Source organism: Theropithecus gelada, chromosome 1 (assembly GCF_003255815.1).
Source record: "Theropithecus gelada isolate Dixy chromosome 1, Tgel_1.0, whole genome shotgun sequence".
Taxonomy (NCBI): Eukaryota; Metazoa; Chordata; class Mammalia; order Primates; family Cercopithecidae; genus Theropithecus; species Theropithecus gelada.
Genome location: NC_037668.1, coordinates 189,812,367 through 189,834,377, shown reverse-complemented (window position 1 = coordinate 189,834,377; position 22,011 = coordinate 189,812,367). Strand labels below are relative to the sequence as shown.

Sequence of the window (22,011 nt, the reverse complement as noted above, 5' to 3'; positions counted from 1 at the left end):
TGAACCAGAGCAACTCCATCTTGAATAGGGGCTTAGTACAATAAGGCTAAGTCCTATTGAACTGCATTCCCAAGAGGTTAAGACATTCTTAGTCACAGGATGTGACAGAATGTCAGAACAAGATACAGGCCATAAACGACTTTGCTGATAAAACAGGTTGCAGTAAGGAAGCCTGCCCAAACTCACCAAAACCAAGATGGCAACAAGAGTGACCTTTGATCATCCTCATGGTTAATTACACGCTAGCTATAATGCATTAGCATGCTAAGAGACACTCCCACCAGTGCCATGACAAATGCCCTGACAATGTCAGAAAGTTATCCTAGATGGTCCAAAAGGGGGAGGAACCCTAAGTTCTGGGCATTGCCTACGCCTTTCCCAGAAAATTCATGAATAATCCGCCCTTTGTTTAGTATATAATCAAGAAATAACCACAAAAATGGGCAACCAGCAGCTTATGCCACTGTTCTGCCTATAGAGTAGCCATTCTTTTATTCCTTTGATTTATGTATTTATTTATTTTATTTTATTTTGAGACAGTTTCATTCTGTTGCCCAGGCTGGAGTACAATGGTGTGATCTTGGCTCATGGCAACCTCCGCCTCCTAGGTTCAAGCAATTCTCCTGCCTCAGCCTCCCAAGTAGCTGGGATTACAGGCATGTGCCACCACACCTGGCTAATTTTTGTATTTTTGGTAGAGATGGGGTTTTACCATGTTGGTCAGGCTGGTCTTGAACTCCTGACCTCAGGTAATCCACCTGCCTTGGCCTCCCAAAGCGTTTGTTTTGTTTTGTTTTGTTTTAACATAAGAAAAGCACAGATATGTTGAAATGGAGTACACTGCACAGAGTCGGATAGGCTCGAGCAAGCAGCTCAAGAGCCTATTCCTTTACTTTCTTAATAAACTTGCTTTCACTTTATGAACTCACCCTGAATTCCTTCTTGCATGAGATCCAAGAACCCTCTCTGGGGGTTTAGATCAGGATGCCTTTCTGGTAACAGAACTACAGGCACACACCACTACGCCTGGCTAGTTTTTGGTGTGTTTTTTGTAGAGACAGGGTTTTGCCACATTGTTCAAGCTGGTCTCAAACTCCTGAGCTCAAGTGGTCCACCCACCTCCAATTTTTTAATCTATGAATTCTTTATTCTTAATTTTCTACATTTGTTTATCTGTGAATGTATTTAATCCTGGTCAGTATGCTCTTGCAATTTGTGGATGCACATTTTTTTTTAATTCAGCTATTCTTTAAATTACACTCCTCCATCATTGCCCCAGTTCTTCTAGAATTCCTCTATATATTCTCTATTTCTCATGAGTTCCTTTTTCAGATGTTTCGTTTCTTTATTTTTCTAAGCCATATTTCAGGTAATTGTCTTAACACTTTTGCAGTTTACTAATTCTTAGATTTTATTTAGTGTAGCACCTATTATTTCTGTTGTGTTTTAATCACAATGGCTATATTTTACATTTCCAGATTTTTAAATAATTTGTTTTTTTTTAATCTTCCTGCTCTTGGATTGATATCCACCTTTTTCTTGTTGTTATTTCATTATTTCCTTGTTCTTGCTTTTTGTATACTATTTCTTTCCTTTACTCCTTGAAGATTTTAAGCATTCTCATATCATACTTATTTTCAGAAAATTATTTTGTTATTCATTTCTAGATAGAATTTTTTGGTATTAGAGCTGATTACCTATTTTATGATTAATTTATTTTTACTAATTTAAAACTGGTTTGTAAGTACTTTTTAAAAAAAGGTTTTACTGAGTAAAAATTGACATACAATAAACTACCCATATTTAGTGTTTAGTGAGTTTTAACGTGTATATACCTGCAAAACCATTGCCACAATCAAGATAGTGGACATACCTAATCACCTACAGAAATATCCTTGTAAGTGCAGCTTGAGGAGCAGGCTTTTCTGCTTTGTGTTTGTCTTGCTTTTCTTATCCCCATGTTTATGTTCTTATATTTTGCAGATTTCTTGTGACTTTTACCCAGTTTACCCAGGTCCCCAATTTGAAAAGAGTCTTACATTAACCAATGGATAAGACTCATATCCTGCCAGGAGAACAATGGTTTACCTCATTTCTCCTAATCCAAGAAGCTACCAGATGTGAACTATAAGCCCTGGACATAGGCCAAAACCCTTTTAAATCTAAGTGTATAAGAAACAAGCCTCTTCTTAATATTCAGTTTTACACCATAAGCCTGACTTTGGTGCCTGCCACTAGTTCAATAAAACTCCACTTGCCTCACAGAAATTGTACTCTTATAATCTATGTGGTTTCTGATTCTATACCCAGATCGGTAGCTTCAGATAGGCAACTGTTCAAGTCATCTGTTCAAGTCAAGAAAATGCTTTTCTTATGTTTTAGCTGAGCTAAGTCCTTTACATTCGTATGCACTTTTTCATTGCCATGTGTTTGCAAGGACGGCAAAAGGAGATTCGCCATTTGAATCTTGCAGCTCACAGGCTCATTCTTGACCAAAAGATCTCCAAACAGTTCTTAATCACTGGGTAGAGTAGTTTGAGTGTCAGAGTAATTGGATACTCTTTCTCCCTACAGTTCAATTCTCCTATATTCATACCCTTTCAAACTGAAACTTGTACGTAAATAATTCACTATTGGCTGGGTACAGTGGCTTATGCCTGTAATTCCAGCACTTTGAGAGGCCAAGGCTAGAGGATCACTTGAGCTCAGGAATTCAAGAGCAGCCTGGGCAACATAGTGAGACCCCTGTCTCTACAAAAAATTTAAAGATTAGCCAGTCATGGTGGCACGTGCCTGTAATCCCAGCTACTCAGGAGGCTGAGGTAGCCAGGATTGCTTGAGCCCAGGAGTTTGAGGCAGTAAGCTATGATTGTACCACTGCACTCCAGCCTGTGCAACAGAGTGAGACCCTGTCTCCTGTCAAAAAAAAAAAAGAAAAAAAATTTCAGCCTGCAGTTTCCACAAACTTACTTCAGTTTTCAGAGTTCAGGGATCATGCTACCCTAGAGAAACTCTTCAATGAATATCAAATGTGTAACAAGTGTTACATTTTGTTTAGTTGGAATAAATCTCAGAAAGGCCTATCTTCTCGGGGTGGATGACCATAATTAAGCCAGGGAGGAGGGTTAACCCTCAATCTGGTAAAAAAAATAAAAAATAAAAAGCCATGCATATGAATGAAGATATAATTATTTCATATTTTCCAAAGGAAAATGGCAGGAAGGCCAACTTGTTTCAACTTACAGGAAGGTAACTAAAGAATTTTTTATTGTTAGGAGGGAATAATTTTAAAATGTGGACATCCTGATTGCGGTAGGCAGAAGAAAGAATGAGCTGAAATGTTCTATTAATATCAAAGGAACATGTGTGAGTGTCTGTGGTACTGCTATGCCAATGACTACTAACTTAGAAAGTAAAGGATATTGTGTGAGTTAAGAATGTCAAATAAAGGCCAGGCACAGTAGCTCACACCTATAATCCCAGCACTTTGGGAGACAGAGGCAGGCCGATCACCTGAGGTCAGGAGTTTGAGACCAGCCTGGCCAACATGGCAAAACCCTGTCTCTACCAAAAAATACAAAAATTACCCAGGCATAGTGGTGCATGCCTATAATCCCAGCTACTTGGGAGGCTGAGGCAGGAGAATTGCTTGAACTCAGACGGCAGAGGTTGCAGTGAGCCAAGATCACACCGCTGCACTCCAGTCTGGGTGACAGAGTGGGACCCTGTCTCAATAAACAAACAAACAAACAAAACCCCAAAACAGAAAAACAAAAGAAAAAGAATGTCAAATAAAAATTATAGGAGACCATTGTTTTGGACTAAGCTTCTATACTAGGCCCCAACAGATCAGACTAAAAATCAAAACAGAGTCACCCATGCTAAAGTTCAACATCACTACACCTCAATGAAATTGCTATCTGACCTTCCAAGAAATCAGGAGAGCAAGATAACAGCTAATTTCCTAAGTAGGCCAGTTTATATCTTTAATCAATATGATAATGACATTCTCTCTGCTTTTTTTTTCCCCAAAAAATTGTTTTGTCACCCTGTCCTTGCCTTACAAGAAAAAGTAATTTCAAAAAGTAACTAAGCTGGACACTGTGGCATGTGACTGTAGCTCCAGCTACTGGGGAGGCTGAGGCAGGATTGCTTAAACTAAGAGTTTGAGCCTGTGAGTAGCCACTGTACTCCAGCTTGGGCAACGTAGCGAGATCCTGTCTCTAGAGAAAAAAAGGTAAATAACACATGTGTTGTTCTTTACTTCTGCTTTCTTCAGCCCTTCTCTGTCTATAAAACAACCTCTTCTGCTCAGTTCACTGTAAGACTTTCCAATGGAAATGAAATGTTGCCTGATTCTAGAATTACAAATAGAGCTAATTAAGATCTCTAAACTAAAATTGTTGTAATTTTGTCTTTGACAAGAACAATCCAGGCCTTGGTCCCAGTGCACTGAGAATACTGGGGCCCTGTAGTTCTTGAGAGGACCACAGGCTGCTGCCTTGCACCCACTTCACCAACCACTCAACTCCCAGAGCAAGGGTATCACTCAGAGAGAAGCTTGCTGTTGTCCCCAGCACCAATCAGAAATTTGGCCTGGGGAGAGAGGAAAGCCACAAAACAGAGAGCTTCTAATCTCTTCCCAAGGAAATTGACTTCATTTGTAAAGCAGCCAGAGAAGTTCAAGGCTAAAAGCATAAACAGTGGAGGTGTTGTGAAAAACAATTAGAAAGGGATTGGGAATAAAACAGCCAGGAGGAGTCTTTTTGGGGTCAGAAAAATTACACTATCCTAAAAACCATTACTTTAAAGGAGCCACATTTGACTGGATTAGTTTGTAGAGTAATTTATGCCCCCCGGATGTTGTTGAAAGCAATAGAGCAATCAGACAGCAATTAGTGGAATTTAACAGCTGGATGTGGTCAAAGAGAGAAAAAGCAAGCAACTGTCATCCCAGGGTCGTGGTTGGGCATACCTAGAGCTGTACCTCCCTAAGGAGCAAGATCAGAGTTTTAACAGTGTGTGTGTGTCTATGTGTGTGTATGTCTGAGTGTGTTGCTATGTGGGTGCACGTGCATGTATGTGTGGTGGGGAAGCACAGATTTCACTGAAATAATCCAAATAATCATTACACACACAAAAAATCAAATAATGACAAGTCCCAGAAAAGAAGGTGGGGCAGTATAACCATTGCTAAAATATATTATCTAAAATTTCTGTTTTCCAACAAAAAATTGTTAGAGTAGATAGCTAGGCAGACATGAACAGGGCAAAAGAGGGCCCTCCACCCTTGGGAATGTCAAGTGAACATCAGGTGATGGTAGGGAACTTGTTAAACTGTCTATTGAAAATAATATTTGGTCACACCCAGTACCAGGGAAAGGCAGTCACCCAATAGATTAAAAAAACCTGAAGCTAGTCAGCAGCAGCTTCCTGATGAGCTCAGGATTGGGCAAGTGGGCTCATGCATGTGCACTAAAAGGCAAAATGGTGGAGTTTAACTGGTATATGACCTTCCTCTAGGAACACGCAACTAGTAAGAGAAAAACATGTCAAATGAGTATGCACACAACTTCAGTAAACACACTGCGCATGCAGCCCTTCTCAAATGCTGGGAGGCCACTGCACAGGTGGACAGCCCACCTCAAGGGAAAAATCAGGGGAGAAGAAATGCAAACTCTGAAACCATGCCAAAGTATAAAACTCCAAGTCAAGGGCTGAATAATGCACTTGGATCTCTCAATCTGCCTGCTTGGCCCTCTTCCAAGTGTACTTTACTTCCTTTCATTCCTGCTCCCACTTTTTTTTTTTTTTTTTTTGAGACAGAGTATCTGTCGCCCAGGCTGGAGTGCAGTGGCATAATCTTGGCTCATTGCAACCTCCACCTCCCAGGGTCAGGCAATTCTCCTGCCTCAGCCTCCCAAGTAGTTGGGATTACAGATGCGTGCCACCATGCCCAGCTAATTTTGTGTCTTTAGTAGCCATGGGGTTTCACCATGTTGGCCAGGCTGGTGTTGAACTCCTACCTCAAGTGATCCGCCCACCTCAGCCTCCCAAAGTGCTGGGATTACAGGCGTGAGCTACCATGCCTGGCTCTGCAAACTTTTTAATAAACCTTTAGTCCTGCTCAAAACTTGCCTCAATCTCTCACTCTGCCTTATGCCCCTCAGTCGAATTCTTTCCTCCAAGGAGGCAAAAATTGAGTTGCTGCAGACCCATATGGATTTGCCACTGTTAACAAAATTATGAGGAATGCAAAGAAAAACAGGAAATTCTAGTTCATACATGCAACAAATACTGCCCATAAGAGCAACTAGATGTCAGATTTAACAGAAAAATGCTTCAAACTAGCCATTATAAATATCTTCATAGAACTAAAGGAAAATATGATTAAAGATGTAAAGGAAGATAGGCCAGGTGTGGTGGCTCATGCCTGTAATCCTAACACTTTGGGAGGCCGAGGCAGGAGGATCACTTGAGGTCAGGAATTCCAGACCAGCCTGACCAACATGGTGAGACCCCCATCTCTACTAAAAATACAAAAATTAGCCAAGTGTGGTGACAGGCACCTGTAATCCCAGCTACTCAGGAGGCTGAGGCACGAGAATCACTTGAACCTGGGAGACAGAGGTTGCAGTTGAGCTGAGATTGAGCCCACTGCACTCCAGCCTGGGCTAGAGTCAGACTCTGTCTTGAATTTAAAAACAAAAAAAAAAAAAGAAGGAAAGGAAGATATAACAATGTTACATTAAGTAGAGAATAACAATAAAGAAATAGGAACTATAAAGAACCAAACGGAAATATTGGAGTTGAAAAGTAAAGTAATTGAAATAAAAAAATTCCCTGGAAGTCTTTTCTGGCTGCTCAAGAAGAAAAATAAAAGTCACAGCAGGAACTCAAGATTATCTGGCAGAATAAAGAATTAGTGAACTTGAAGATACAGTAAGTCCTCACTTAACATTGTCAATAGGTTCTTGGGAACTGCAACTTTAAGCGAACAATGCACAGCAGGTCTTCCAATAACATTGTTTTCTTCAATATCATTTCATTATCACATTGATGAGAAAAAAATTGGTTTTGTTGTGTGTCATTTTGTAAATCAATTGATAAACTTCCTCTAAGTACTGTCAAAGATAAATTTCAGGTAAAAATTTATTCCATAAAATAGGCTAAGTGCTCTCATGTATACAGCAGAAGAGTTTGGCTTTATGGACATTAAGAGGGCTGAAGAAAGCAGAAAGAAGTAACAGATAGTGGATTGGCCTTTTCAAAGTTACTTTCTTTTTAGGGAAGGGCTAGGTGATCAGAACAAGAGAAAGATGGCTGATTGGTTAACATCAAGTTAATTGGGTAATTCTTTATTGTAGGATTAAAACAGAGAGAACTTCATTATCATACTGACTAAAGATTAAAACTGGCCTGTTTGGGAAATTAGGCTATCTCTCTCTCTCCTGATATCTCTGATACCAACAAGAGCAGCTCAGTTTCAGTTCAGTGATCACTGACTTCGTTGTGATTTTTTACTCTACTTTGTTGGGGCCTAGTGAAGGAGTTTAGTTCAGAACAATAGCTTCCTGTAATTTTTGTTTAACAGTACTCATTAGCTCTATCCAACAAATTTTGATATACTTTTATCATTATGTAGATTCAAATATTTATTAATTTTTCTTATGATTTCTTCTTTGCTTAGTTACTAGAAGTTTGTTAATTTCCAAATATTTGAGGCTTTAAAAAATCTTCAATAGTTATTAATATCTAATTTAATTTTGGTTCTTAGAGAACATACTCTGGAAAATTTCAGACTTTTATAATATATTGGGACTTGTTTTGTGTTCCAGCATAAGGTCCATCTTGGGAAATGGTCTGTGTGCACAAGAAAGAATGTGAATTCTGCAGTTGTTGGGTAAATTGTTTTATAAAGCTCAGTTAGGTTAGGGTGGTTGATAATTTTTTTAAGATCTTCTATATCCTTACTGATTTTTATCTAATTATTAAAAAGAAAATTAACATTCCTACTTCTTTTTATTTTTACTTTTGTTTATTTTTTTTAGATACAGTGTCTCACTCTGTCACCCAGACCGGAGTGCAGTGGCATGATCATGACTCACTGCAGTCTCGCTCTTCTGGGCTCAAGGATCCTACTGCCTTAGACTCTCAAGTAGCTAGGACTACAGGCATGTGCCACCTGCCATATCTGGCTAATTTTTAAAATTTTTATTTTTGTAGAAATGGAGTCTTGCTATGTTACCCAGGCCAGTCTTGAACTCCTGGCCTCAAGTGATCCTCCCAATCAGTCTTCAAAGTGCTGGAATTACAGGAGTGAGCCACTGCGTCCAGCCAATATCTCTACTTTTGATTGTGAATTTGTCTACTCATCTCTTTAGTTCAGTCAGCTTTTGCTTCATCAATTTTTTAGCTCAGTTATTAAGCTACCTACATTTTAGGATTTTAGCCTTCTTCATGGATTGATCCATTTATTAAAATATCTCCATCTTTATTTTTCTTGTCTTCAGGTCCATTAAGCCTAATATTAATAAAACTTTCAGCTTTCTTTTGCATACCATTTACATGATATATCTTTTTCATCTTTTTCTTTTTAACCTATCTGTATCTTCTTACATTTAATGAAATTATTGATATGTTTGGACTGAAGTCTATCATTTTTGTTACTTGTTTTCAATTTGCCAAATTCATTATTTTGTTTTTTTTCCCCTTTTTTCCTGACTTCTCTTGGCTAATAGAATATTATTTTATCTGGAAGAAGAGGAATTGGAAAGAAAAGGAGTCAGGAATGGATCTTACTCAGAAGGCTGACTAGACACAGCCAGGTGGAAGAGCTCCCACTGCGGGACCAAGATGATTGGAATGCCCCTAACAGATCTTCAGAGGGAAGAAACCAATAGTAGACAGAGAGAAGACACAGAAGCTGGGCTGAAGATAGTGAAAGCTGGGAATGTGGTACAGGGCTACTGCACACCAGTTTTTGTTCCTGGCCCACAATGGCTCTGGGGGATCAGGTGAGTTGAATTGGCAAGGAACAACCCACTGTTGCCATGGGCCTCTGGAACCCCTGTAGGAGAAGACCCCTTCACCATCATGGACATTTGAGTTGGCAGGGAGAACTGCTTAGAGAAGGGGTAGGGGCAGCAAGCCATTGATGTGGAGCCCAGAGGGTGTACTGCAGGAGTGTCTGTAGTGGAGCATGGCCGGGGATGGCCATCCTAGGCTCGACTTGCTCCCGTAGAAGACTTTAGCCCTATGGGAACTGTCAGACATGACTCCGCAGGGTGGTCTTCCCCATCAGGTGAGGCTGGTCCGACCTGAGCACCCCTTGGTCTGCTGGCCTCTCTAGGAGGCCCAGCATGGTAACACCTGCTTGCAGAGCAGTCTCTAGTGCCCTGGGGGCCCACACCATTACTTCTGTGCCTGGAAAACCATGCCTGACTGGCAGCTCCAGCTGGGCAGCCCCTATGGCCACAAACCAGCCCACCTACTCCCTCCCCATACTGCAGCATCCCCCAGGCCCATGGCAACTCCCCACATCACTTTGCTGGCAATGTCTGCAGAGGCAGATTTTGCTTTCCTTGACCATCAGTGTGCAGAAGTGCAGTCCATCCTCCCATCCCCACCAACCGCCATTGCAGACAGAGCCTTGGCAAGCACAGAATCAGCCAGCCCTTCCCCCACCAATGCCCACCCTTGTGCTAACACTATGAGAGAACAGCAGATCCTCTGCAACACTGAGTGATCCCTCCTGTTTGCAGGGCACAGAGAAGGCAACCAGACCTGCATTTGCCAGCATCTTGCCCCTGAGCTAACACCACCACCAGTGCAGCTACACACACAGTTGCCAGCAGGTCCCCCAACACCTACCAACTCCCCCAGGTGCATTGCCTCTGCCACTGTGGTGATCACCTGCAGGAAAGCAAGCACCCTGGCACCCACTAGCACTCTATTGCAGCTGCTGTACCTTGTCTCCTATGCCACCCATAGCACAGTGGATTCCTAACCTCAAGGGCCAGAGAACAAAGTTGGGAACCAGTACAAGTCCCCCAGAATAGAGAATGCATTCCAGAAGTTGGAAACTGAGCATTGGCCTTCTACAATTTCCCAGAAATCAGTCAGCTGAATCTACCTTATACCACAATCAAACCCTCAATATTATCAAATAGGATAAAAGGAAAAAATATCCCAAAGTCAGCAACCTCAAAGATTGAAGGTAGATAGGCCCACAAAGATGAGAAAGAATCAGTGCGAGAACCCTGAAAACTCAAAAAGCCGGAGTGCCTTCTTTCCTCCAAACAACTGTATTGCTTCTCCAGCAAGGGTTCTCAACTGGGCTGAGATGGCTGAAATGACAGACAGAATTCAGAATATGGATAAGAATAAAGATCACTGAGTTAGAGAAGTACACTGAAACCCAATCCAAGTGATATGGTTTGGATATGTGTCCCCACCCAAATCTCATGTCAAATTGTAATCCCTAGTGTTGTAGGAGAGACCTGGTGGGAGGTGATTGGATCACGGGGGTGGATTTCCCCCATGCTGTTCTCATGATAGTGAGTTCTCATGAGAACAGCGTGTAGCACCTCCCTCTTCTCTCTTTTTCCTGCTCCAGCCATGTAAGGTGTGCCTGCTTCCCCTTCACCTTCTGCTATGATGGGAGTTTCCTGAGGCCTCCCCAGCCATGCTTCCTGTACAGTCTGTGGAACCATAAGCCAATTAAACCTCTTTTCCTTATAAATTACCCAGTCTCAGATATGTCTTTTTTTTTTTTTCCTCCCCCAGCATTACTGCTGCCTTATTACAGATCCCTAAGAGGAATTTATTTTTTTCTTTTCAACATGTTCTACAGCTTCCTTGGCTCTTTTTGCCTTTATGCCAAAGAGCTGGGCGGTGGCACAGGCCATGAGGAGAAGAGCGAAGGCTTTGAAATTCTTCTCCTCCTCAGTGATGACTAGGGCTTTCTCCTTCTTGTAGACATTCTAGATGGGCATGACTGGTCCTGTCAGCTGGATGGCCAATATCAGTTCTTCAACAGAACTGTCTTGGGGTTCAAGGGCTTCCTGGAGAAGAGGATGAGTTTGGAATGGTACTCCTTCAGCCGCTGCACGTTGCCCTGCAGAGACTCAGTGGACTTGTTCTGCCTCCTCCAGTCAATAGAGATGCCAGTGGTCTGGGCCACCTTCTTGTGAATGCCTGCCACCTTGAGCTCCTCCAAGCTGAAGTGCAGCTGGTGCACACCTTGGTGTGATACTGTACAGTGTGGCACTACACGATGGGCCAGATGGGTCCTGACTTGGGGTATGGAGAATGCGGCATGCTTTTCCTTGCTGGGCCTCGCATCTGCAGATCTATGGGCCAGCTGGTTGAACCACTTGGCCACACATCGGTGGCAGTCCTTGTGGAAGTGGGACTTCGAGATCATGCCATTACGGCTGGGCACCATGGCTGCCTATGGCCCACCTGTGCAGGAAAACAACTGATCAGAAAGCCAGTCTGAGGTATTTCTTTTTTTTTTAAATTATACTTTAAGTTCTGGGGTACATGTGCAGCACTTGCAGGTTTGTTACATAGGTATACACGTGCCATGGTGGTTTGCTGCACCCATCAACCTGTCATCCACATTAAGTATTTCTCCTAATGCCATCCCTTCCCTAGCGTCCCACCCCCCAATAGGCCCTGGTGTGTGATGTCCCCTTCCCTGTATCCATGTGTTCTCAGTATTCAACTCCCAGTTATGACTGAGAACATCTGGTGTTTGGTTTTCTGTTCTTGTGATAGTTTGCTGAGAATGATGGTTTCCAGCGTCATTCATGTCCCTGCAAAGGACATGAATTCATCCTTTTTTATGGCTGCATAGTATTCCATGGTGTATATGTGCCACATTTTCTGAATCCAGTCTGTCACTGATGGACATTTGGGTTGATTCCAAGTCCTTGCTGTTGTGAATAGTGCCACAATAACCATACATGTGCATATGTCTTTATAGTAGAATGATTTATAATCCTTTGGGTATATACCCAGTAATGGGATGGCTGGGTCAAATGGTATTTCTGGTTCTAGACCTTGAGAAATTGCCTCACTGTCTTCCACAATGGTTGAACTAATTTACACTCCCACCAACAGTGTAAAAGTGTTCCTATTTCTCCACATCCTCTCCAGCATTTGTTGTTTCCCGACATTTTAGTGATCACCATTCTAACTGATGTGAGATGGTATCTCATTGCAGTTTTGATTTGCGTTTCTTTGATGACCAGTGATGATGAGCATTTTTTCATATGTCTGTTGGCTGCATAAATGTCTTCTTTTGAGAAGTGTCTGTTCATATCCTTTGCCTACTTTTTGATGGGGTTGTTTGTTTTTTACTTGTAAATTTGTTTGTAAATTTGTTTAAGTTCTTTGTAGATTCTGTATATTAGCCCTTTGTCAGATGGATAGATTGCAAACATTTTCTCCCATTCTGTAGGTTGCCTGTTGTCTCTGATGATAGTTTCTTTGCTGTGAAGAAGCCCTTTAGTTTAATTAGATTCCATTTGTCTATTTTGGCTTTTGTTGCCATTGCTTTTAGTGTTTTCATCATGAAGTCTTTGCCCATGCCTCTGTCCTGAATGGCATTGCCCTAGGTTTTCTTCTAGGGTTTTTATGGTTTTAGGACTTACATTTAAGTCTTTAATCCATCTAGAGTTAATTTTTGTATAAGGTGTAAGGAAGGGATCCAGTTTCAGCTTTCTACATATGGCTGGCCAGTTTTCCCAGCACCATTTATTAAATAGGGAATCCTTTCCCCATTTCTTGTTTTTGTCAGGTTTGCAAAAGATCAGATGGTTGTAGCTGTGTGGTGCTATTTCTGAGGCATCTGTTCTGTTCCATTGGTCTATATATCTCTTTTGGTACCAGTACCATGCTGTTTTGGTTACTGTAGCCTTGTAGTATAGTTTGAAGTCAGGTAGTGTGATGCCTTCAGTTTTGTTCTTTTTCCTTAGGCTTGCCTTGGCTGTACAACCTCTTTTTTGGTTCCATATGAAGTTTAAAGTAGTTCATTGATTTTCTCTATTGTTTTCCCATTTTAATTTTATTAATTTTTGCTCTTTTATTATTTCTTTTACTCTGCTTGCTTTAAATCACTCTCCTTACTCTAGTCTCCTGAAGTGGAAGCTTAGGTTTTTGATTCTGGATCTTTCTTCTTTTCTAATATATGCATTAATACTATAAATTTCCTTCTAAGCACTGTTTTTGCAATATACTAAGAATTTTAATAAGGTGCATTTTAATTTCCATTTAATTAAAATATTTTAAATTTTTTCTTGATAATTCTTCTTTGATCTCTGTGTTACTTGATCTCCAAGTATTTGGGGATCATCCAGTTATCTTTCTAATATTGACTTACAGTTTAATTTCAATGTGGTTTGAGAATAGACTTTGCATGATTTCTATTCTTTTATATTTGTTAAGGTGTGTTTTATGGCCAAGATTGTTTTCTATTTTAGTCAATGTTACATGTAAACTTGAGAAGACTATGCATTTTTCTGTTTTGGGGTAGATTATTCTATGAATGTCAATTAGATCAAGTTGATAAATAGTGCTTTCAGGTTAGTTATATCTTTACTGATTTTCTGTCTGCTTGATCTGTCAATCATCAAAAGAGATGTATTGAAGTTTACAGCTATGATAGTGTATTTGTCTATTTCTCTTTTTACATCTATCCACTTTTACTTCATATTTTTTGTTGCTGTGTTGTACATTTGTATATGTTTAGGATGATGTCTTCTTGGAAAATTATCCTCTTTATTATTATGTAATGTCTGTCTTTATCCATGATAATTTTTCTTGTTCTGTGCTTTGTCCAAAATTAATGTAGCTACTCTAGCTTTTTTTTGTTTTTTTAGTAACTGCTGGCATGGTATACTCTTCTCCATCCTTTTATGTTTACCTGACTCTTTAAATTTAATATCTTGTAGACCACATATGATTGAGCCTTGTTTATTTATCCACTCTGATAGTCTCTATCTTCAACCGGTGTATTTATATAATTCACACAAGTGATTATTGATATAGTTGAATTAATTACCTTTCCTGTGTTTAAGTTTTCTATTTGTCGCATTTGTTTTTAAATTCTTACCTTTTCTGGTTCTGCTTTCTCTAGTTCTGGTTGACTATTTTATATTGTTCCATTTTATCTCTTAGCATATCAATTATACTTCTTTTTACTTTTTTTAGTGGTGGCCCTAGAATTTGAAATTTTAATTTTTTTAGTGGTGGCCCTAGAATTTGAAAATTACCATTATTAGGTAATCTAAGTCCATTTTGAATAATACTATGCCACTTCAAATATAGTGCAGGCACGTTATAACAATACAATAGTTTCTCCTTATTCATGGGGGCTACATTTCAAGACCCCCAGCAGATACCTGAAACTGCAAATAGTACTGAATCCTATATATACCATGTTATTTTCTATACAAGCATACCTATGATAACATTTTATTTATAAAGTAGGCAAAGTAATAGATCAATAACTATAGCTAGCAATAAAATAGAGCAATTATAACAATATACTATTATAAAAGTTAGATGAATGTGGTCTCTTTCTTTTTCACAAAATACCTTATTGTATTTTTTTTTTTTTTTTTTTTTGAGACGGAGTCTCGCTCTGTCGCCCAGGCTGGAGTGCAGTGGCCGGATCTCAGCTCACTGCAAGCTCCGCCTCCCGGGTTTACGCCATTCTCCTGCCTCAGCCTCCCAAGTAGCTGGGACTACAGGCACACGCCACCTCGTCCGGTTAGTTTTTTTGTATTTTTTTAGTAGAGACAGGGTTTCACCGTGTTAGCCAGGATGGTCTCGATCTCCTGACCTCATGATTCACCCGTCTCAGCCTCCCAAAGTGCTGGGATTACAGGCTTGAGCCACCGCGCCCGGCCACCTTATTGTATTTTACTCATGCTTCTTCTTTTTAACATCTTTTTTTTTTAAATTAAACTTTAAGTTCTAGGATACATGTGCACAGTGTGCAGGTTTGTTACATATGTATACGTGTGCCATGTTGGTGTGCTGCACCCATTAACTCGTCATTTACATTAGGTATATCTCCTAATGCTATCCCTCCTGCCTCCCCTCTCCCCACAATAGGCCCTGGTGTGTGATGTTCCCCTTCTTGTGTCCAAGCGATCTCATTGTTCAATTCCCACCTATGAGTGAGAACATACGATGCTTGGTTGTCTGTTCTTGCAATAGTTTGCTGAGAATGATGGTTTCCAGCTGCATTCATGTCCCTACAAAGGACACGAACTCATCCTTTTTTGTGACTGTATAGTATTACATGGTGTATATGTGCCACATTTTCTGAATCCAGTCTGTCACTGATGGACATTTGGGTTGATTCCAAGTCTTTGCTGTTGTGAATAGTGCCACCATAAACATACATGTGCATGTGTCTTTGTAGCAGCATGATTTATAATCCTTTGTATATACCCAGTAATGGGATGGCTGGGTCATATGGTATTTCTAGTTCTAGATCCTTGAGAAATCACTACACTGTTTTCCACAGTGGTTGAACTAGTTTACAGTTCCCCCAACAGTGTAAAAGTGTTCCTATTTCTCCACATCCTCTCCAGCACCTGTTGTTTCCTGACTTTTTAATGATCGCCATTCTAACTGGTGTGAGATGGTATCTCATTGTGGTTTTGATTTGCATTTCTCTGATGGCCAGTGATGATGAGCATTTTTTCATGTGTCTGTTGGCTGTATAAATGTCTTCTTTTGAGAAATGTCTGTTCATATCCTTTGCCCATTTTTTGATGGGGTTGTTTGTTTTTTTCTTGTAAATTTGTTTGAGTTCTTTGTAGATTCTGGATATTAACCCTTTGTCACATGAGTAGATTGCAAAAATTTTCTCCCATTCTGTAGGTTGCCTGTTCACTCTGATGGTAGTTTCTTTTGCTGTGCAGAAGCTCTTTAGTTTAATGAGATCCCATTTGTCAATTTTGGCTTTTGTTGCCATTGCTTTTAGTGTTTTCATCATGAAGTCCTTGTCCATGCCTATGTCCTGAATGGTATTACCTAGGTTTTCTACTAGGGTTTTTATGGTTTTAGGTCTAACATTTAAGTCTCTAATCCATCTTGAATTAATTTTCATATAAGGAGTAAGGAAAGGATCCAGTTTCAGCTTTCTACTTATGGCTGGCCAATTTTCCCAGCACTATTTATTAAATACGGAATCCTTTCCCCATTTCTTGTTTTTGTCAGGTTTGTCAAAGATCAGATGGCTGTAGATGTGTGGTATTATTTTTGGGGGCTCTGCTCTGTTCCATTGGTCTATATCTCTATTTTGGTACCAGTACCATGCTGTTTTGGTTACTGTAGCCTTGTAGTATAGTTTGAAGTCAGGCAGATGATGCCTCCAGCTATGTTCTTTTGGCTTAGGATTGTCTTGGCAATGAGGACTCTTTTTTTGGTTCCATATGAACTTTAAAGCAGTTTTTTCCAATTCTGTGAAGAAAGTCATTGGTAGCTTAATGGGGATGGCATTGAATCTATAAATTACCTTGGGTAGTGTGGCCATTTTCATAATATTGATTTTTCCTATCCATGAGCATGGTATGTTCTTCCATTTGTTTGTGTCCTCTTTTATTTCACTGAGCAGTGGTTTGTAGTTCTCCTTGAACAGGTCCTTCACATCCCTTGTAAGTTGGATTCCTAGGTATTTTATTCTCTTTGAAACAATTGTGAATGGGAGTTCATTCATGATTTGGCTCTCTGTTTGTCTGTTATTTTAATAACAGAATGCTTGTGATTTTTGCACATTAATTTTGTATCCTGAGACTTTGCTGAAGTTGCTTGTCAGCTTAGGAGATTTTGGTCTGAGATGATGGGGTTTTCTAAATATATAGTCATGTCATCTGCAAAAGGGATAATTTGACTTCTTCTTTTCCTAATTGAATACCTTTAATTTCTTTCTCCTGCCTGATTGCCCTAGCCAGAACTTCCAACACTATGTTGACTAGGAGTGGTGAGAGAGGGCATCCCTGTCCAGAGGGCATCCCTGTCTTGTGCCAGTTTTCAAACAGAATGCTTCCAGTTTTTGCCCATTCAGTATATTGACCGTGGGTTTGTCATAAATAGCTCTTATTATTTTGAGATAGGTTCCATCAATACCAAATTTATTGAGAGTTTTTAGCATGAAGGGCTGTTGAATTTTGTCAAAGGCCTTTTCTGCATCTATTGAGATAATCATGTGGTTTTTATCTTTGGTTCTGTTTATATGCTGGATTATGTTTATTGATTTGTGTATGCTGAACCAGCCTTGCATCCCAGGGATGAAGCCCACTTGATCATGGTGGATAAGCTTTTTGATGTGCTGCTGGATTTGGTTTGCCAGTATTTTACTGAGGATTTTTGCATTGATGTTCATCAGGGATATTGGTCTAAAATTCTCTTTTTTTGTTGTGTCTCTGCCAGGCTTTGGTATCAGGATGATGTTGGCCTCATAAAATGAGTTAGAGAGGATTCCCTCTTTTTCTATTGATTGTAATAGTTTCAGAAGGAATGGTACCAGATCGTCCTCATACCTCTGGTAGAATTCAGCTGTGAATCCGTCTGGTCCTGGACTTTTTTTGTTGGTAGGCTATTAATTATTGCCTCAATTTCAGAGCCTGCTATTGGTCTATTCAGGGATTCAGCTTCTTCCTGGTGTAGTATTGGGAGAGTATATGTGCCCAGGAATTTATCCATTTCTTCTAAATTTTCTAGTTTATTTGTGTAGAGGTGTTTGTAGTATTCTCTGATGGTAGTTTATATTTCTGTGGGGTCGGTGGTGATATCCCCATTATCATTTTTTATTGTGTCGATTTGATTCTTCTCTCTTTTCTTCTTTATTAGTCTTGCTAGCAGTCTATCAATTTTGTTGATCTTTTCAAAAAACCGGCTCCTGGATTCTCTGATTTTTTGAAGGGATTTTTGTGTCTCTATCTCCTTTGGTTCTGCTCTGATCTTAGTTATTTCTTGCCTTCTGCTAGCTTTTGAATGTGTTTGCTCTTGCTTCTCTAGTTCTTTTAATTGTGATGTTAGGGTGTCAATTTTAGATCTTTTCCGCTTTCTCTTGTGGGCATTTAGTGCTATAAATTTCCCTCTACACACTGATTTAAATGTGTCCCAGAAATTCTGGTATGTTGTATCTTTGTTCTCATTGGTTTCAAAGAACATCTTTATTTCTGCCTTCATTTCGTTATGCACCCAGTAGTCATTCAGGAGCAGGTTATTCAGTTTCCATGTAGTTGAGCAGTTTTGATTGAGTTTCTTATTCCTGAATTCTAGTGTGATTGCACTGTGGTCTGAGAGACAGTTTGTTATAATTTCTGTTCTTTTACGTTTGCTGAGGAGTGCTTTACTTCCAACTATGTGGTCAGTTTTGGAATAAGTGTGATGTGGTGCTGAGAAGAATGTATATTCTGTTAATTTGGGGAGGAGAGTTCTGTATCTACAGTCTATTAGGTCTGCTTGTTGCAGAGTTGAGTTCAATTCCTGGATATCCTTGTTAACTTTCTGTCTCATTGATCTGTCTAATGTTGACAGTGGGGTGTTCATGCCTCCCATTATTATTGTATGGGAGTCTAAGTCTCTTTGTAGGTCTCTAATAGCTTGTTTTACGAATTTGAGTGCTCCTGTATTGGATGCATATACATTTATGATAGTTACCTCTTCTTGTTGAATTGATCCCTTTACCGTTATTTAATGGCCTCCTTTGTCTCTTTTGATCTTTGTTGGTTTAAAGTCTGTTTTATCAGAGACTAGGATTGCAACCCCTGCTTTTTTTTGTTTTCCATTTGCTTGGTAGATCTTCCTCCATCCCTTTATCTAGAGCCTATGTGTGTCTCTGCATGTGAGATGGGTCTCCTGAATACAGCAAACTGATGGGTCTTGACTCTTTATCCAATTTGCCAGTCTGTGTGTTTTAACTGGACCATTTAGTCCATTTACATTTAAGGTTAATATTGTTATGTGTGAACTTGATCCCGTCATTATCATATTTCCTGGTGATTTTGCTCGTTAGTTGATGCAGTGTCTTCCCAGCATCAATGGTCGTTACATTTTGGCATGTTTTTGCAATGGCTGCTACTGGTTGTTCCTTTCCATGTTTAGTGCTTCTTTCAGGGTCTCTTGTAGGGCAGGCCTGGTGGTGACAAAAACTCTAAGCATTTGCTTGTCTGTAAAGGATTTTATTTCTCCTTCTCTTATAAAACTTAGTTTGGCCGGATATGAAATTCTGGGTTGAAAATTTTCTTCTTTAAGAATGTTGAATATTGGCCCCCACTCTCTTCTGGCTTGTAGAGTTTCTGCTGAGAGATCTGCTGTTAGTCTGATGGGCTTCCCTTTGTTGGTAACCCAACCTTTCTCTCTGACTGCCCTTAACATTTTTTCCTTCTTTTCAACTTTGGTGAATCTGACAATTATGTGTCTTGGAGTTGCTCTTCTCGAGGAGTATCTTTGTGGCATTCTCTGTATTTCCTGAATTTGAATGTTGGCCTGCCTTGCTAGGTTGGGGAAATTCTCCTGGATAATATCCTGCAGAGTGTTTTCTAACTTGATTCCATTCTCCCTGTCACTTTCAGGCACACCAATCAGATGTCGATTTGGTCTTTTCACATAATCCCATATTTCTTGGAGGCTTTGTTCATTTCTTTTTAGTCTTTTATCTCTAAACTTCTCTTCTTGCTTCATTTCATTCATTTGATCTTCAATCACTGGTACTCTTTCTTCCAGTTGATCGGGTCAGTTACTGAAGCTTGTGCATTTGTCACATAGTTCTCGTGTCATGGTTTTCATCTCTATCAGTTCGTTTATGGACTTCTTTGCATTGGTTATTCTAGTTATCCATTCCTCCATTCTTTTTTCAAGGTTTTTAATTTCTTTGCGCTGGGTACATAGTTCCTCCTTTAGCTCTGAGAAGTTTGATTGACTGAAGCCTTCTTCTCTCAACTCATCAAAGTCATTCTCTGTCCAGCTTTGTTCCGTTGCTGGCAATGAGCTGTGTTCCTTTGGAGGGGGAGATGTGCTCTGATTTTTTGAATTTCCAGCTTTTCTGCACTGCTTTTCCCCATCTTTGTGGTTTTGTCTGCCTTTGATCTTTGATGATGGTGACAGACTGATGGGGTTTTGGTGTGGGTGTCCTTTCTGTTTGTTAGTTTTCTTTCTAACCATCAGGACCCTCAGCTGCAGGTCTGTTGGAGTTTGCCTGAGGTCCAGTCCAGACCCTATTTGCCTGGGTATCAGTAGCAGAGGCTGCAGAAGATAGAATATTGCTGAGCAGCAAGTGTTGCTGTCTGATTCTTGCTCTGGAAGCTTCGTCTCAGAGGTACCCAGCTGTGTGAGGTGTGAGGTGTCAGTCTGCACCTAGTGAGGGATGTCTCCCAATTAGGCTACTCAGGGGTCAGGGACCCACTTGAGCAGGCAAGTCTGTCCATTCTCAGATCTCAACCTCCATGGTTCTTTAAAGCTGTCAGACAGGGACATTTACATCTGCAGAGGTTTCTGCTGCTTTTTGTTTAACTATGCCCTGTCCCCAGAGGTGGAGTCTACAGAGGCAGGCAGGCCTCCTTGAGCTGAGGTGGGCTCCACCCAGTTCGAGCTTCCTGGTGGCTTTATTTACCTACCTAAGCCTCAGCAATGGCAGGCACCCCTTCCCCAGCCTCGCTGCCACCATGCAGTTAGATCTCAGACTGCTGTGCTAGCAATGAAGGAGGCTCTGTGGGCGTGGGACCCTCCGGGCCAGGCATGAGATATAATCTCCTGGTGTGCTGCTTGCTAAGACCCTTGGTAAACACAGTATTAGGGTGGGAGTTCCAGGTGTTATGTGTCTCAGTTTCCCTTGGCTAGGAAAAGGAATTCCCTTCCCCCTTGTGCTTCCCAGATGAAGTGATGCCTCACCCTGCTTCAGCTCTCGCTGGTTGGGCTGCACCCACTGACTAGCATCAATTGTTTGACACACCCCAGTGAGGTGAACCCGGTACCTCAGTTGAAAATGCAGAAATCACCCATCTTCTGTGTCACTCACGCTGGGAGCTGGAGGCTGGAGCTCTTCCTCTTCGGCCATCTTGGGCACCCCCTTGCCCATGATTCTTCTTGTGATGAAAATGTGAGTTGATAAAATACCTATGTGATGAGATTAAGTGAGATGGATGACATAGGCTTTGTAGCATTAGGCTACAATTGACCTTCCCTCAATTCATCAGAAGAAGAAGGACAATACCTGGCGTGAATGATTCTGCATCATTGAGTCATACTGATTCAACCATTAATGGTTGAATGTCAGGAGCTGACAATGACTAACAAGTGGCTAGTGTATACAGTGTGGATACACTAGGCAAAGGAATGATTCACTTCCCAGGTGAGAAGCAGCAGGGTGGTGCAAGATTTATCACACTTCTCAGAATGACATGCAATTTAAGTCATATGAATTGTTTATTTCTGGAATTTTTTATTTAATATTTCTCTGCTGCAATTGACTGCAGATAAGTGAAACTGCAAAAAGTGAAACCTTGAATGGAGATGTGAGAGACTACTATATTCCTAATTTTTTTCTCTCATTTCTTATGACATCACTGCTATTTATTTTACTTATTTATTATGTGTAGCAATTACCCAATACATTGTTACTATCACTTTTAACAAAGTTATCTCTTAGACTAATTAACAAACAAGTAAAACAAAAGATTTTATCTTGCCTTCATTTATTTCTTCTCTGATGCTTTTCTTTTGTTTATGTGATCTAAGTTTCTGATCTATATCATTTTTCTTCTTCCTAAATAATTTTTAAAAACATTTCTTCCTGGGCAGCTTGGCTGGTGATAAATTCCCTCAGTTTTTGTTTGTCTAAGAAAACTTTTATTTCTGCTTCCTTTTTACTGATAATTTTACTGGATATAGAGTTCAAGATTGTTGGTTTTTTTCTTTCAACACTTTAAATATTTCCTTCCACTTTCTTCTTGCTTGCATGATTTTTGATGAGCAGTCTAC

At 40.2% G+C, this 22,011-nt stretch overlaps 1 pseudogene; it reads right to left on the bottom strand.

Moving 5' to 3' along the window:
- Window positions 1-10,814: 10,814 nt before the first annotated feature.
- LOC112633104 lies at window positions 10,815-11,449 on the bottom strand (annotated as a pseudogene).
- Window positions 11,450-22,011: the final 10,562 nt, after the last annotated feature.